This window comes from Anthonomus grandis, chromosome 12 (genome assembly GCF_022605725.1).
Source record: "Anthonomus grandis grandis chromosome 12, icAntGran1.3, whole genome shotgun sequence".
NCBI classification, from domain to species: domain Eukaryota; kingdom Metazoa; phylum Arthropoda; class Insecta; order Coleoptera; family Curculionidae; genus Anthonomus; species Anthonomus grandis.
The window spans coordinates 29,975,515-29,988,055 of record NC_065557.1 but is presented as its reverse complement, the minus strand read 5'-3'; the positions used below and the strand labels follow the sequence as shown (position 1 = coordinate 29,988,055).

At 30.7% G+C, this 12,541-nt stretch overlaps 1 protein-coding gene across 2 annotated transcripts in view; it reads left to right on the top strand.

Annotated features, from left to right (window-relative positions):
• The window catches only part of LOC126742616 (mitogen-activated protein kinase kinase kinase 15), a 151,968-nt gene that overhangs the window by 31,589 nt on the left and 107,838 nt on the right, over positions 1 to 12,541 (top strand). The gene's annotated exons all lie outside the window — the stretch shown is intronic.

The window sequence follows — 12,541 nt, the reverse complement described above, 5'->3', positions numbered from 1 at the left end:
AAAAACATCTCTTAGTCGTATAGTCATTGAGGGTCTTTTAGATTTACTTGATATAATGATCAACCAAAATTTTTTCCAGTTTGACAATAAAATTTTCAGGCAGGTCTCAGGTTTGGCTATGGGTTCTTGTCTTTCCCCTCTGCTAATCGAGATTTTCATGAGTCATCTAGAAAGAGAAACAGTTGAGGGTAGGTTTAGAGATTGCCTAACGATATATAAGAGGTATGTGGATGACATTTTTATAATCTGGAATGGCAGGGAGGAAGACCTACCAAATTTTCTTAGTTTCGTAAATTCCTTACATCCTAACATTTCATTCACAATCGAAGAAGAAAAAGATGGTTGTTTGTCTTTTCTTGACCTTGTAGTTAAGAAATGCAACAATAAACTTATTTTTGAAATATATCGTAAGCCCACTAGTACCGATAATGTTATTCAGTACTCTTCAAATTCTCCCTACTCATATAAATTTGCCTCCTTTAATTCATTTTTCTATAGATTGTTTAATATCTTCTTGTCAAAAGAAGTTTTCGCTAAAGAACTGAATATTATAAAACATATTGCTCTTAACAACGGATTTCCCCTTCATTTAATAGACAAATTTTATTACAAATTTTTAAATAAATATAAATTGACGTACAATATTGTTCACAATAACGACTCAATAAGTTCCTTTAGATCCTTGACCTTTTTTGGTTCTATCTCCGTAAATTTAGTAAGATTCTTTAAATCCCTAAATGTAAAAATCGCGTTTAAGACGGTCAATAATTTAAAGAACCAATTGGTCAGTAGAGTGGATAAGGCAGGCATCCTTTCTAAATCGGGAGTTTACTCTTTAAAATGTGACGATTGCAACGCAGTATACATTGGCCAGTCTGGAAGAAAAATCTTTACACGCATTAAAGAACACGTAGCGCTTTTTGAAAAATTTAAAAATACCAATGTCAGTGATACCAAATCAGCGTTTGCGAATCATTTGCTGGCCTCTACTCATAATTTTTCTCCGAGGGTGGGAGCTGAAATGCTTCATGAATGCCCTAAAGGTAAGAAGCTTGACCTTCTGGAGAAAATGGAAATTACAAAAGCTAAAAAGAGTCCTGTTCTTGTGTGTGTGAATGACGTGTGTACTTTTGAACCTAACTTAATTTTTAACAATTTAATTTAGCTAAGTATCGTTTAACATTTTCCTTGTAGTCACTTTCTTCAATTTACATTGGCTAACGTGTTAAGTTGTTTTAGCATTAGGTCCGTATAGCCGATAGGTTTTACACTTATACTTATAACCTTGTTGTACCGGATTCGATTCTCGTTGAGTCTATGTTGTTGCGTTCGACTTTTTAATTTTTTATTTTTTGCTTTGTACAATTATAACCTTAAAATTATTGTTTATTTATGTACTGTGGAGTGTGTGGACGGATTCTAAAGGTTTTTTATTATTTTATGTAAGTTTTTAGTTTTATTTAAGTAATATTTTTTATTTTAGGCCTGATGATGCTCTAACTAGAGCGAAACACGTGTAGCCCGTTTAATTACATGTTGTGAGACCGTGACTTTGTGTTTTTCTTTGTTTTTCGTCAATCTAGTATATAAAAGATGAATAATCATCAGACACCAATTTTTTTCAAAAGTTTGTTGTCGCCGCTGTTTGGAATATGCTAAACAAAGATAAACAACAATGACGTCATTACAAATGGGTCTAATTTCGACTTTATATGTTATGGTTAATGTAATAAAGTGGTTATTATGTATTTTCTCCAGTTAATATATATAATCATTAAAGACAGTGGTAAATTTAACAAATATCAATACATTTATTACGTTCACCGGTCATTCTACATATTTTAAAAAGGATACTGGGTTGGAAACTTATTAATTATATACTTATTAATTATGGGAACTTATTATTAATATAAACGAATTTGTTACATTCGCCAAACTTACGGGCTATTATGAATATTTACCGGTTATTATATACATTATCCGGATTAATTACATTAGTCGTAACAGTGTAGCCGATAATTCTAAAGGTGTTAGTTGTATAGAGGCAAAATATATCAAAAATACGGTTTCAAAACTGATGTCGATCACGTGGTTTGGGATGTTAAACGGTTCCCATCATTACAAAGACTGGAAAATCTTTAAAAAGGAAAATATATGATATAGAAATTAGATCAATAATGCTGATTATCATTACGATATAGTTTATTTAAATTACCGAGGTTATCTTAATAGTAATGACATAGTAATCTTGTGTTCTTGATTACAACTGGGGAGGGGGGCGTAATTATAGTGATAAAGAATATTTTGTCTATGTCTATGTATGGGATAATAGTATAGTATTTATGGTCGAAGGATCGCCAGATTAAAATATTTCTGTAGATATGTATCTCTATATATTATATCATCCTCCTCAGAATCAGGGTGCTAAGTTTCTTGAGTATTTTTCGAACTAGAAACTTAATTCAAATAAGTGACTTTGAGGGTCTAAATATTGTGGTTGATGATTTAAATTTCGACTAATGAAACATTCATTCCACGGACAATAAATATTAAACAGCATTTACCTATTTGGATTCACTCAGCTAGTTAATAGTCCTACAAGGATAACTAGCTCAAGAAGTACTTTAATGGATTATTTCGTAGTAAATGAAAAAAATATCTAAGTCCCGATATACTTTGTTATTTCAGTGTGTCTCTTAAAAATTGTTGTAGAATTAGAAGATATTATATATATTAAGCCTATGAAAACACTATAATACAGAAATATTAGCTTAACAGGCCATGGAATAATAGTGTTACTGAGATAAACAGCTTAGCTGGTTGTTTGGTTTCTGATATAGTATATTTAATATGGTATAATAGTTGTATCTTTTTTAAACAAATTAGATATATTTAAAGAGATAATTTTGTAGGAAATGAGATGCACAATAAAAACAATGAAAAATATTAAAATTGGTGAAAATGGTATTTCGAGAAGAGTTTCGGGATGTACGTGGCATAATAGGTAATGAAAATTAAAAAACCCACCATTTTACCAGCTTTTAAAGTTCTAAATACAAAATTAGCTAGTGAGTTTTTATGAGTTTAGGCCAATAAATAGTGTCCCAATGTATGAAAAATGTCTCGAATTAATTGTAAAAAAGTTCGTAGAGCTTGTGAAATGATAAAAAAAGGGAATTAGTTGTACAGTTGAAACGTTCAACTCATCCTATATATATATAATATAAAAATAGTTTACAATAATAATAATAATATATATTTATTTAGCAACATACATAGGCAGAACATAATTATTAAAATATACTTAAGATATTTAAATTGCTAAACGTTGCATTCAACCTTATTTGCGAGCTATCGGCAATCGATGATACTGCTGAGGTAGCAACTCGTGGTCAGCTCGTGTAGATCTTTCGTGCATGTTACGACACACGTTTTTTCTTGAGTCAGTCTAAGGTAAATAGGGCATCTCGGTCCTGGGATACTATTACGTATTGCCTTTTGCTCCCGGTTTTTCCAGAAATATCCCGTTAGGGAGTCACAACCCAGATGTGGTGTAAGTCGAATAACAAAATAGAATTTAGCAAATACAAATTATATAAAAAGACAGAAAACAAAAAAAAAAATAAAAATTAAAAATGTTACTTCCTTAGTCATAAACTAAATTTTAAAAACAATTTCTCTCAATTTGCTTTAAAATAATGCAATTACAATAAAAAATAAAAAGCAGTCAAATGTTACTAGGATAGCAAGTGTTCTCTCACTAGTTTTTTAAAAGCATTTAGAGTTGTACATTCCTTAATAAAATCAGGTAACATATTAAAATCGGATAAACCTTTATAAAGTACAGAATTGAGCATTTGACTAGAATTACACCTATCTAGTAAAACAAGTTAGAGGAATGACGTGTGTCATAATTATGTACATCACTAAAAATTTTGATTTTATCGTAAATATACGATGGTAACATTTTATTTTTTTGCTTTAAACCGAAATACATATACACTAAAAGCAATTTTTTGTTTTATTGACAACATGTTTGACACATTAAGTATTAATGAGACGGGTGTAAATCTGTTGCATTTCAAAATAGTTCTAATTGCTCGATTCTGCACCAGCTGTAATTGATCGATTTTAAACTTGAGTAAATTATAAAGAAGTGATGAACAAAACTCAAGGTGAGGTGCTGCTATGCTATTATATAACAATAATCTGGTAGTCAGTGACAAATTTTGTCCTACCCTTGGAATAAAACCTACTTTTTTCGAATACTTTCGTGTTATGTAGTCGGCATGTATGTGAAAATTTAAATAACAGTCGAATATAACACCTAAATATTTAATTTGTCGTTCGTGTTCAATTGCAATATTGTTTATGTAAATATGAATATTATCTGTGTTAATACTTGATAGTTTACTTTTCCTTCTAAATAAACAAAATTTAGATTTTGATCTATTTATACATAAATTATTTCTACAAAGTCTATAATTGTCTGCATTACATTAATATCCTTTACAGCCAAATATACCATTGTGTCATCAGCGAACAATTCCACACTGCAAGCATTCACAACATACGATATCGTTAATATAAAGTTATTCGGAAGCTAAGTTTCTAAACCATCGCGTCCCTCAATAAACTGTGTTAGGTCATTTGTTTCTCTTATGGTACATATATAATATAACTAAAGTAACCACAAAGAGTAAACCAGTTCTATTTGTGTATGATACAATAATTGACGAGGTATGAAGTTATCTGGGTAAATTGCAACAGGACCTAAACTCTGATTTGAGTTAAATATATATGTGGTTATGCGATAACAATTTAAGTATTAAAATATTAATGCGGCTGGCTGAATCAAATTTATCTGTTTTTGGGAATAAGGAGAGACTAAGCGGGACAAATTTAAATGAAATTAATGTATTTATAAATAATGAAAAATGGTGAAAAGAAAAAAAACAATACAAAAAAGATATTAAGAATTTAGGCGTTATCTTGCATTCAATAATTTTTATTCATATGTTGACAACATACCATGCAAAATTTCTGGAAATTATTTTATTACAAGAACTGGGTAAAATCTTTCATTTTCAATCATCATACCACATCTTAATTTTTGCACTTCTCTTTGGAATCCCAATTTTTTTAAATTGATAGGTTAGAAATCATACGGAATTGAGGCGTGAGGATTATTTTAAAGTGTAATAGATATACGCCAATTCATACCATCTTAAACGTTTTAAACATATCTGTGAAACAAAACATGTTATTTAACACTTATATGTATATAATTAAAATTTAAATAAAACTGCTACCTAAACATCTTTGTGAAAAAACAATACTCTTTAGTGATATAAAGAGAATTATATCATTAGACAACCTGGAGATTTTATACTGATAGGCACATTTACATCTGAACGAAGACAAATTATATTCTGTATAAAGGCCTTCTATATAAAGGCAATTTTTTAATGAATTTCCAACTAATTTAAAAAATTATAACAATTTAAACACATTTCGAAAAATTTTAAAAAGCGAGAAATGAAGCGGAATACGAAGACCCTATATATGACAGAAAGAAACAATTTAAGTCAAAGTAATCCTGCATTCCTAGAATCCGAATTTAACCTAATATTTACATTAAATTAACATTTCTGATGTCAAGAAAAAATTAAATGATGTGTAATATTTTTTTTTGTAAAAAAACTATTGCAGTCAAATTGCGCATGACAAAGTAGCCATATTTAGCGCATAATTTTACTAAGTAGCCTAAGGTGGTCCCAAAAATGAAATAAAAAGAACGACACTCGACAAAAATGTCGCTTATATCGCCACACTTTTTTAAAACACCCTGTATATTTCATAATATTTTCCAGGGATGCGCTAGCACGTCTTTTTTTTAGATAGAAACATATCATCCATTCTTTCTCCAAGAGACCACACAAAAAACAAAACAAAAATAAAAAACTTCAAGGCAAGGTGTCATTATATTATATATGTATATATAATTTTTTAAAAAGCTACACGTGTTTCGCTCCTATCGGAGCATCATCAGGCTTAGAAATAAATAAAAATTAATATAACAAGAACACTGATAAAATATGCCAAGAAATTTTTTACCTAGACATACACCTACACAGATCACATTACAACTAACAACAAATCTAAAGCTAGGTTAGGTTAACAATATTCACCTTAGATAAAAATAAACATACCAAAAAAAAAAGTAAAAACGTAAAATATCACAAGTGGGGACCGATCCAGCAACCTTAAGATTCACAGACGCGCGTGTAACCCATAGGCCACCAAGTCCTTTTTTTTAGGCTTTATGGAAGACCGACGCACTGTTAGAGGACCCTGTATATTTCTAATAAATTTGTTTGATTCCTTTAACGAGACTGGGAAATTTTACTCTTCAACTCTTATCCTGGGAACGTTTACTATCCGTTTTTTATTTTTTTGATTAATTTATAAATCGACTGAATCAAGGCATTCATTATATGTATGTATACATGGCTTCATTAAAATTAATTTAATTAAGTTTGCACAATAAACCCCTATACGAAAATCATTAGATTTTGAAATACAGAGTGATAAAATTTTAAGAAGAAATCTTATTTTTCATCCCTGTAGATATTTTTCTGAAAATTAGTGGGTAGTTTCTATGCATCTGGTACTATTTTTTAATAGATAATTTAGTTTTTATTTCATCAGTGGTGTCTATGCGGGCTAGAACCTAGTAAACTTAAAAAAAAAATGGTACATCATTGTTTTTTCTTCAAATAAAAAATATTTTTCAAATCCTCATTTAATTTAGAGTAAATTTCGTCTCCTGGCTTTGTTTTCTCCAGCGTACTGTTTTTGCATAAAAAAATAAAATACATTGTTGTTGTTAGAAAACATATATTGGAATACGTTATTGGATATTTATTTCTCGCTTTTTAATTTTACATTTTTTGTTTCATCCGTTTGATAATATTTAGGGTATTTATTAAAAGGAAAAAAAATTACTTACTTTTAGGGTGAAATTCGGTACTAGAAAGTGAATTTTTGCCTTTGTTAATGTTAAAAATAAGATTTTTTCTTAAAATTATATCACCTTGTATGTCAACATCTAATCATTTTTGGATAGGGATTTATGGCGCAAACTTGCTTATTTTGAGGCCCTCTACAACCCCTTTAAGTTCGTCTCCCTAATTATTAAACACCCTGTATAAATAAAGTGTAATTTACTAATATAAGACAAATCTCATAAAATCATATCGTGTATCGAGCCTTAAAATTTCTGTTTCGCAAATACTGGTTCACATATTTTTGGATCAAAAAAACTTATCATTGTCAGTCGAACTCTGAAATGTGGACGGAATGCCGTGTACGGCGGTCGTTATATTTCGCTCTCTGATTCAATTATTAGCACTAATTTAACGTATATACTAAACATTTAGTGAAAGGTGTAGTCTTCGTCTTCCGAGCTTCTGTACAATCAGAGGCTGGCCAACAACAGCAAGCAAATCTTCTGGATAACATTACGTTAGGTTCAGGTATGTCATTTTGAGGCTTCTTAATTTACTTTATAAACTTTAATTCATTCAGTGTAAAATCTATCATCAGCTCATTCTTCGCTTCGGAGCACATTATTTAAATATCACCGCAAAACGTATGGTTCGTTTCGAGATTTATTACATTTCGCACATTTCTCATAAATTACAAATTTCCATTTTAGGTTTTTCCGCCATTAACATTTCATTTCATTTCTGTACGCAAGTCACGCAAAACTGTTCAGAGATATACGTTTCTTTTCTTTCTTTATCCCCGCACATATGTTGTTTGACACAGTTTGTCTTAGCTATAGTCCGCAAAGTAATATAATTCGATTTTACATCTTTTATTTTAGCATATTTTTAAATGCACATACCGCAGAACATAAATTCCGTTAAATATCATTTTTTTCATCTTTACGTAAAGGTGACCATACACCTTGGAAGTTTTAATAATTATTTCATTTTGTAATTAATTCTTTTATAACTGTGAATAAATAAAAAGAAAATAATAATGCTAAGCAATTTTTTACTTTTATTCAAAAAGGAAAATATAGTACACGAAACTATAATACTTATATAATAACTACAAATTTGTTTGTTTATTTGTCGCATTTCGGCTGCGATATTTTATTCGAGATTTTTAACTTATGAAATTTCCGTTATCGAAATTCGTAATTCCATTGGAAGGTAAAGTTAAAAAAATATAGGGCATATTGCCTAACACAGATTAGTCGTCTTGATGAAACTTCTGATATATCTAAGCGTGCTACTGCAGATTTTTCTTTTATTTTTTTATTTGAACAGTATCTTAATGAAGTGGATAATATCGATTAAAAATTTTATGAAGTTCATATCGACGGTTATGTGGTGATACCACGTAAATACATTACGTCATACTTTACAGGAGAAGCAAAACACTGTTTTTAAAATTGGTATTGAAAGATATTTTAGAAGTTTAGGTGTTTCAGTTTTTATTAGATCATTAAATAGATGTTTCCTCAATTTTGAGCTAAATCTAAGAATTCTTATTTTTTTACAGTAGATACGGGAAGTCACACAAAGTTGAGGGAAAAAATATTGCACAGAAAAAATTATATAACTATTTTCTGGATATTATATATATATTCAAAAAATAAAAACGAGTACAAAATAGTTGCTATTGTTACTTTTCAACATGAGGTAAGTTGTCATAAAAACTATGGCAGTCTTTTGGTATCACAGCCTTTAGTTGTTGAAGATGATCCCATTTTTGTTTTTTTTATTTTTATAGGCTGGTTTCTCAATTGAGGGAACAACAACAAATCATGTGCAGGTTTGCTATGGTTTCTTCTTTCTGGAAGATTCTGGAATTCTTCTTTAAAATCTAGTTTGATTTGAATGTTATCATCTGACGTGTATTTTATTACTTTTATGTCATTTACCGTTGGATCATTAACTTTTTTGCCTGGTCTTATGGATGAATATTTCTGGTTTACAGAGTAATCCTTTACAAAATCATAGGTGATGTTTTTAACAATGTAGGGATTTTTTCATCTCGCCTCTTGTGTTCTTTTAATGTAGTCGCTAGGTAAAAAAATTGATTTATTCTTGATATTTCGTTCAATTAGTGCATGTACAGAATCAGCTTCCATTTGGGTATGCCCCTTTTCTAGAAATATATTTGGAAGACAGTTATATTTTTGTTGATGCTTAAGATTAATAGAGCATTCGACAATACTGAATTCTTGTTCTGATAACAACATCCGTCACTCCATATTATGACAGGTTTTGATACGTCTTGCAAATTTAAAATATAGTCAACTAAACAGGAAGCGAATGTATTAGCAGTTAGGCCTGCTTCCGTTTCAGTGAACCAGTAGCATAAACAATGGTGTGTGTTTGCATCAAAAATAGTAAAATTGTGACACACAAGCTTCGTCTTATAATATAATGCAGAGGCATTTAAATAAGGACATACTTTTACAGCTTGAACATCTTGGGTCAATACAATGGCTTGACTTTGTTCTCCTAATAGTTTGTCATTGTTTTTTTCTTCTCTGGCTGAATTCTTCTTATCTATGTGACACTGATAAATATTCTCGTCGATATTTTTAGTTTCAAAGCTACAGTAGGTATCACATTTATCCTTCTTGGGTTGTTGGAATGAAATGTTTTTCTCTTTAACAATGGAGTCAAATGTATACCTAGTATTCCCTATAAACTGATGCCATTGAATCTGCATAAATTGGTTCGACATACAATTTATTAGTCGATTTCCTGCAATAGTGGGAAGGAAGCTTCGGCAATGAATCCAAGAAATCTATGAGACATTGCTTTGAGAGATCATTATTTGTTGTTGTTGGTTCCATTCTTTTCATTTCACGCCTAGAAGTATTTATAGCATCTTGAGATGGATGCATACCAGATAAAGATTGAGATACCCAGTGAGAGACGGTCCTTTCTTTTCTTTTTTTTTCAAATTCTTTTAGGTAAGGTGTAAAAATAACTTTTTACATACTGATAAAACTTGTCCATCTGGAGATTTTATACTGTATTTTAAGCTACTTGATCGTCTTGATGTTTCTCTTGGGGCTTTTGTCGATCTTGCAAAATGAGATTTGGTTACTAGAGTTGAAATGTACACCTTTTTTTGGTCCCAGGTCATATTTGACCAAAATTTTCGAAATAGCTTCTGTCGGTCTTCTTCAGTAATCGCATTGCATTTCCTAGTATTTGATTTTAAACAAAGTTTTGATTCACACCTTGGTCCGATTTTTCTTTCTTGTCTTTCAGTTGTCAGTTCCCCGTTTAGCTGGTTTATTTTTTGGTCTACTCCATCCTGTGTAAGCCTTTCCATGTTGTCTTAACTTTTTATTTTTGTTATTATTCCACTCTTCTTTTACTGATAAGCGCTTTCTTTTATTGCATTTTTCATCATCATCTGAATCCTCTGAGTCATTCTGTTCTGAGCCAGAAATAGGAACATATTCTTCATCTTTACCGTTGACACTATTAGGTTCTTCAGAATAATGTGCCTCGTTTTCTATCTCCATGTCGGGAAACAGATTATTTTCAAACTGATTGAGCCTTGGAATATATTCTGTGCATACCTCACCCAAAAGTGAACTATCGTTTAACAATAGACATGCGTTATTAATGGTTCTTCCCTCAAATTGAATTTGAATTACGAGTTTCTTCATTATCAGAAAATACGTCAGTTTCAGTTTGAGATAGTACAACTATTCTGCTGTTACAGGGCTCTTCGGTGTAAATTCTGTTATTTATGTTCTCCCTCAGTTCATCCAACCATTCACATTCGTCGAGATTAATGGACTGATTAGATGATCTTTCTAGTGAATCTACATTAGTGGGGATGGTTATTTGATCATTAATGGTTTTTAAATTTTCTAATATTTTTTGGGTTCTTGACGAATAAATATTTTGTCTAGAAGCCATATCTGCCAGCTTTTATCTGTAACAAAAAGAAAACTTTTTTCATGCTGCCCGCATAATATTAAGAAAGCATTAGTCACCGATGCAAAATAAACTTTTTATCTACTTTCATTTAGTAATATGAATTTTACAGTTCTTTAAATTGTTTTGTAAGGGCACCTATTACAGAACTAGTGCTGTAATAGATGCCCTTACAGCACGCATTACCCTTACGCATGAACACAATATTTGCACACAATTATGTTGCTGGTTTGCATCGCCGACCAAAAAAGTTTTTGTGTGTGTTTTTTGTGGCAGTTTATAAATGAAGAACGTATAAAAACAAACGTAAAAGCACTATTTTAGCTACAAGTTGTATAGAACACTATTTAAAAACAAAACAAAAAACGACCCAGGCAATCTAAAAACGCGTATCTACAGTGTTTACTGCGAAATTTGTTCGAAGTGATACCACGTATCTGCACTTAATCAGAATAATCTACATTAGTCAAACTTAAAATCAAAATCAAAATAAAAACAATAAATAACAATGCGAACGACTAAAAAACTACTTGCTATGTATTTTAAAACAAAAAAAAGTAATTATTTTGTTCAAGATATTTCTAGAATCGTCTAGTTACTGCTCAACCACCACACAATACAAAACAAAGCACTGGAATGTGGCACATACGAGTCCTCACAAGTTTAATATTCGATGCGCAGTTACTGCTTCATTTTTAGTTACATTTTTTAAATTTTGAATTTAGTAAAATTTAGTATATACTAAATTCGGTGCAAATATTCTAAGATCGTATTGTTGGAATCAAAATAAGACTTTTTTTCCTTAAAAACATGTATCCTAAAATGCATCCCCTTTGAGCTACAACTCAATTACTTCAAACTTCTTAATTTCAGGGAATGTATTGCTATCTTTTATGGTTCTATTAAAATATTCCAGTGCGTTATTTGTAGCTGTTGATCCTGGGGCAGCACCTAGGTCCGAATTACGATTTTGAGCTAACCACTTTTGTTTGAATTAATTAATAAAATTAGTTTGGCTCTCCCAGTTCTTTATAAATAACTGTGAGGGGTCAGAAAAAGGTTCATAAGTAACGGATTGTAAAGTGTCAATGTCTTGCAATATACATTTTTGGGTTTTCTTGTCTGGACAAGTTTGTTCAAGTCTAGTTTGCATTTTTCTTTTGGCATGCAATTCTCACAAGACTTCTATAAATGAATTCTGGATACTCTTAGCTGCATCACATACGTATACCGATGGTTGTAGAGAACATCCGTTGATAGAAAAAGCAGTTTCTTTTAAACTATTAAACAGCATGTAAAAATCTTCTTGACGCTAACTGGTAGAAACTACAAAATGAAAGGTCATTGATTCATCCTTCAAAATATAATAAGAAATCACAAAGACTTGGTGTATGTCCCCAGGAACTATTGTATGATTTATTATCAATCGTTCCAGTTGTCCTAAACTAATAGTTGGGAACCGTATTCACACGTCGACAAATGTTTTATTGTAGGTACATACTTTGATTCCCTCTACTTTATTGAGAATTTTTAAAATAGCTTTCGGCTTC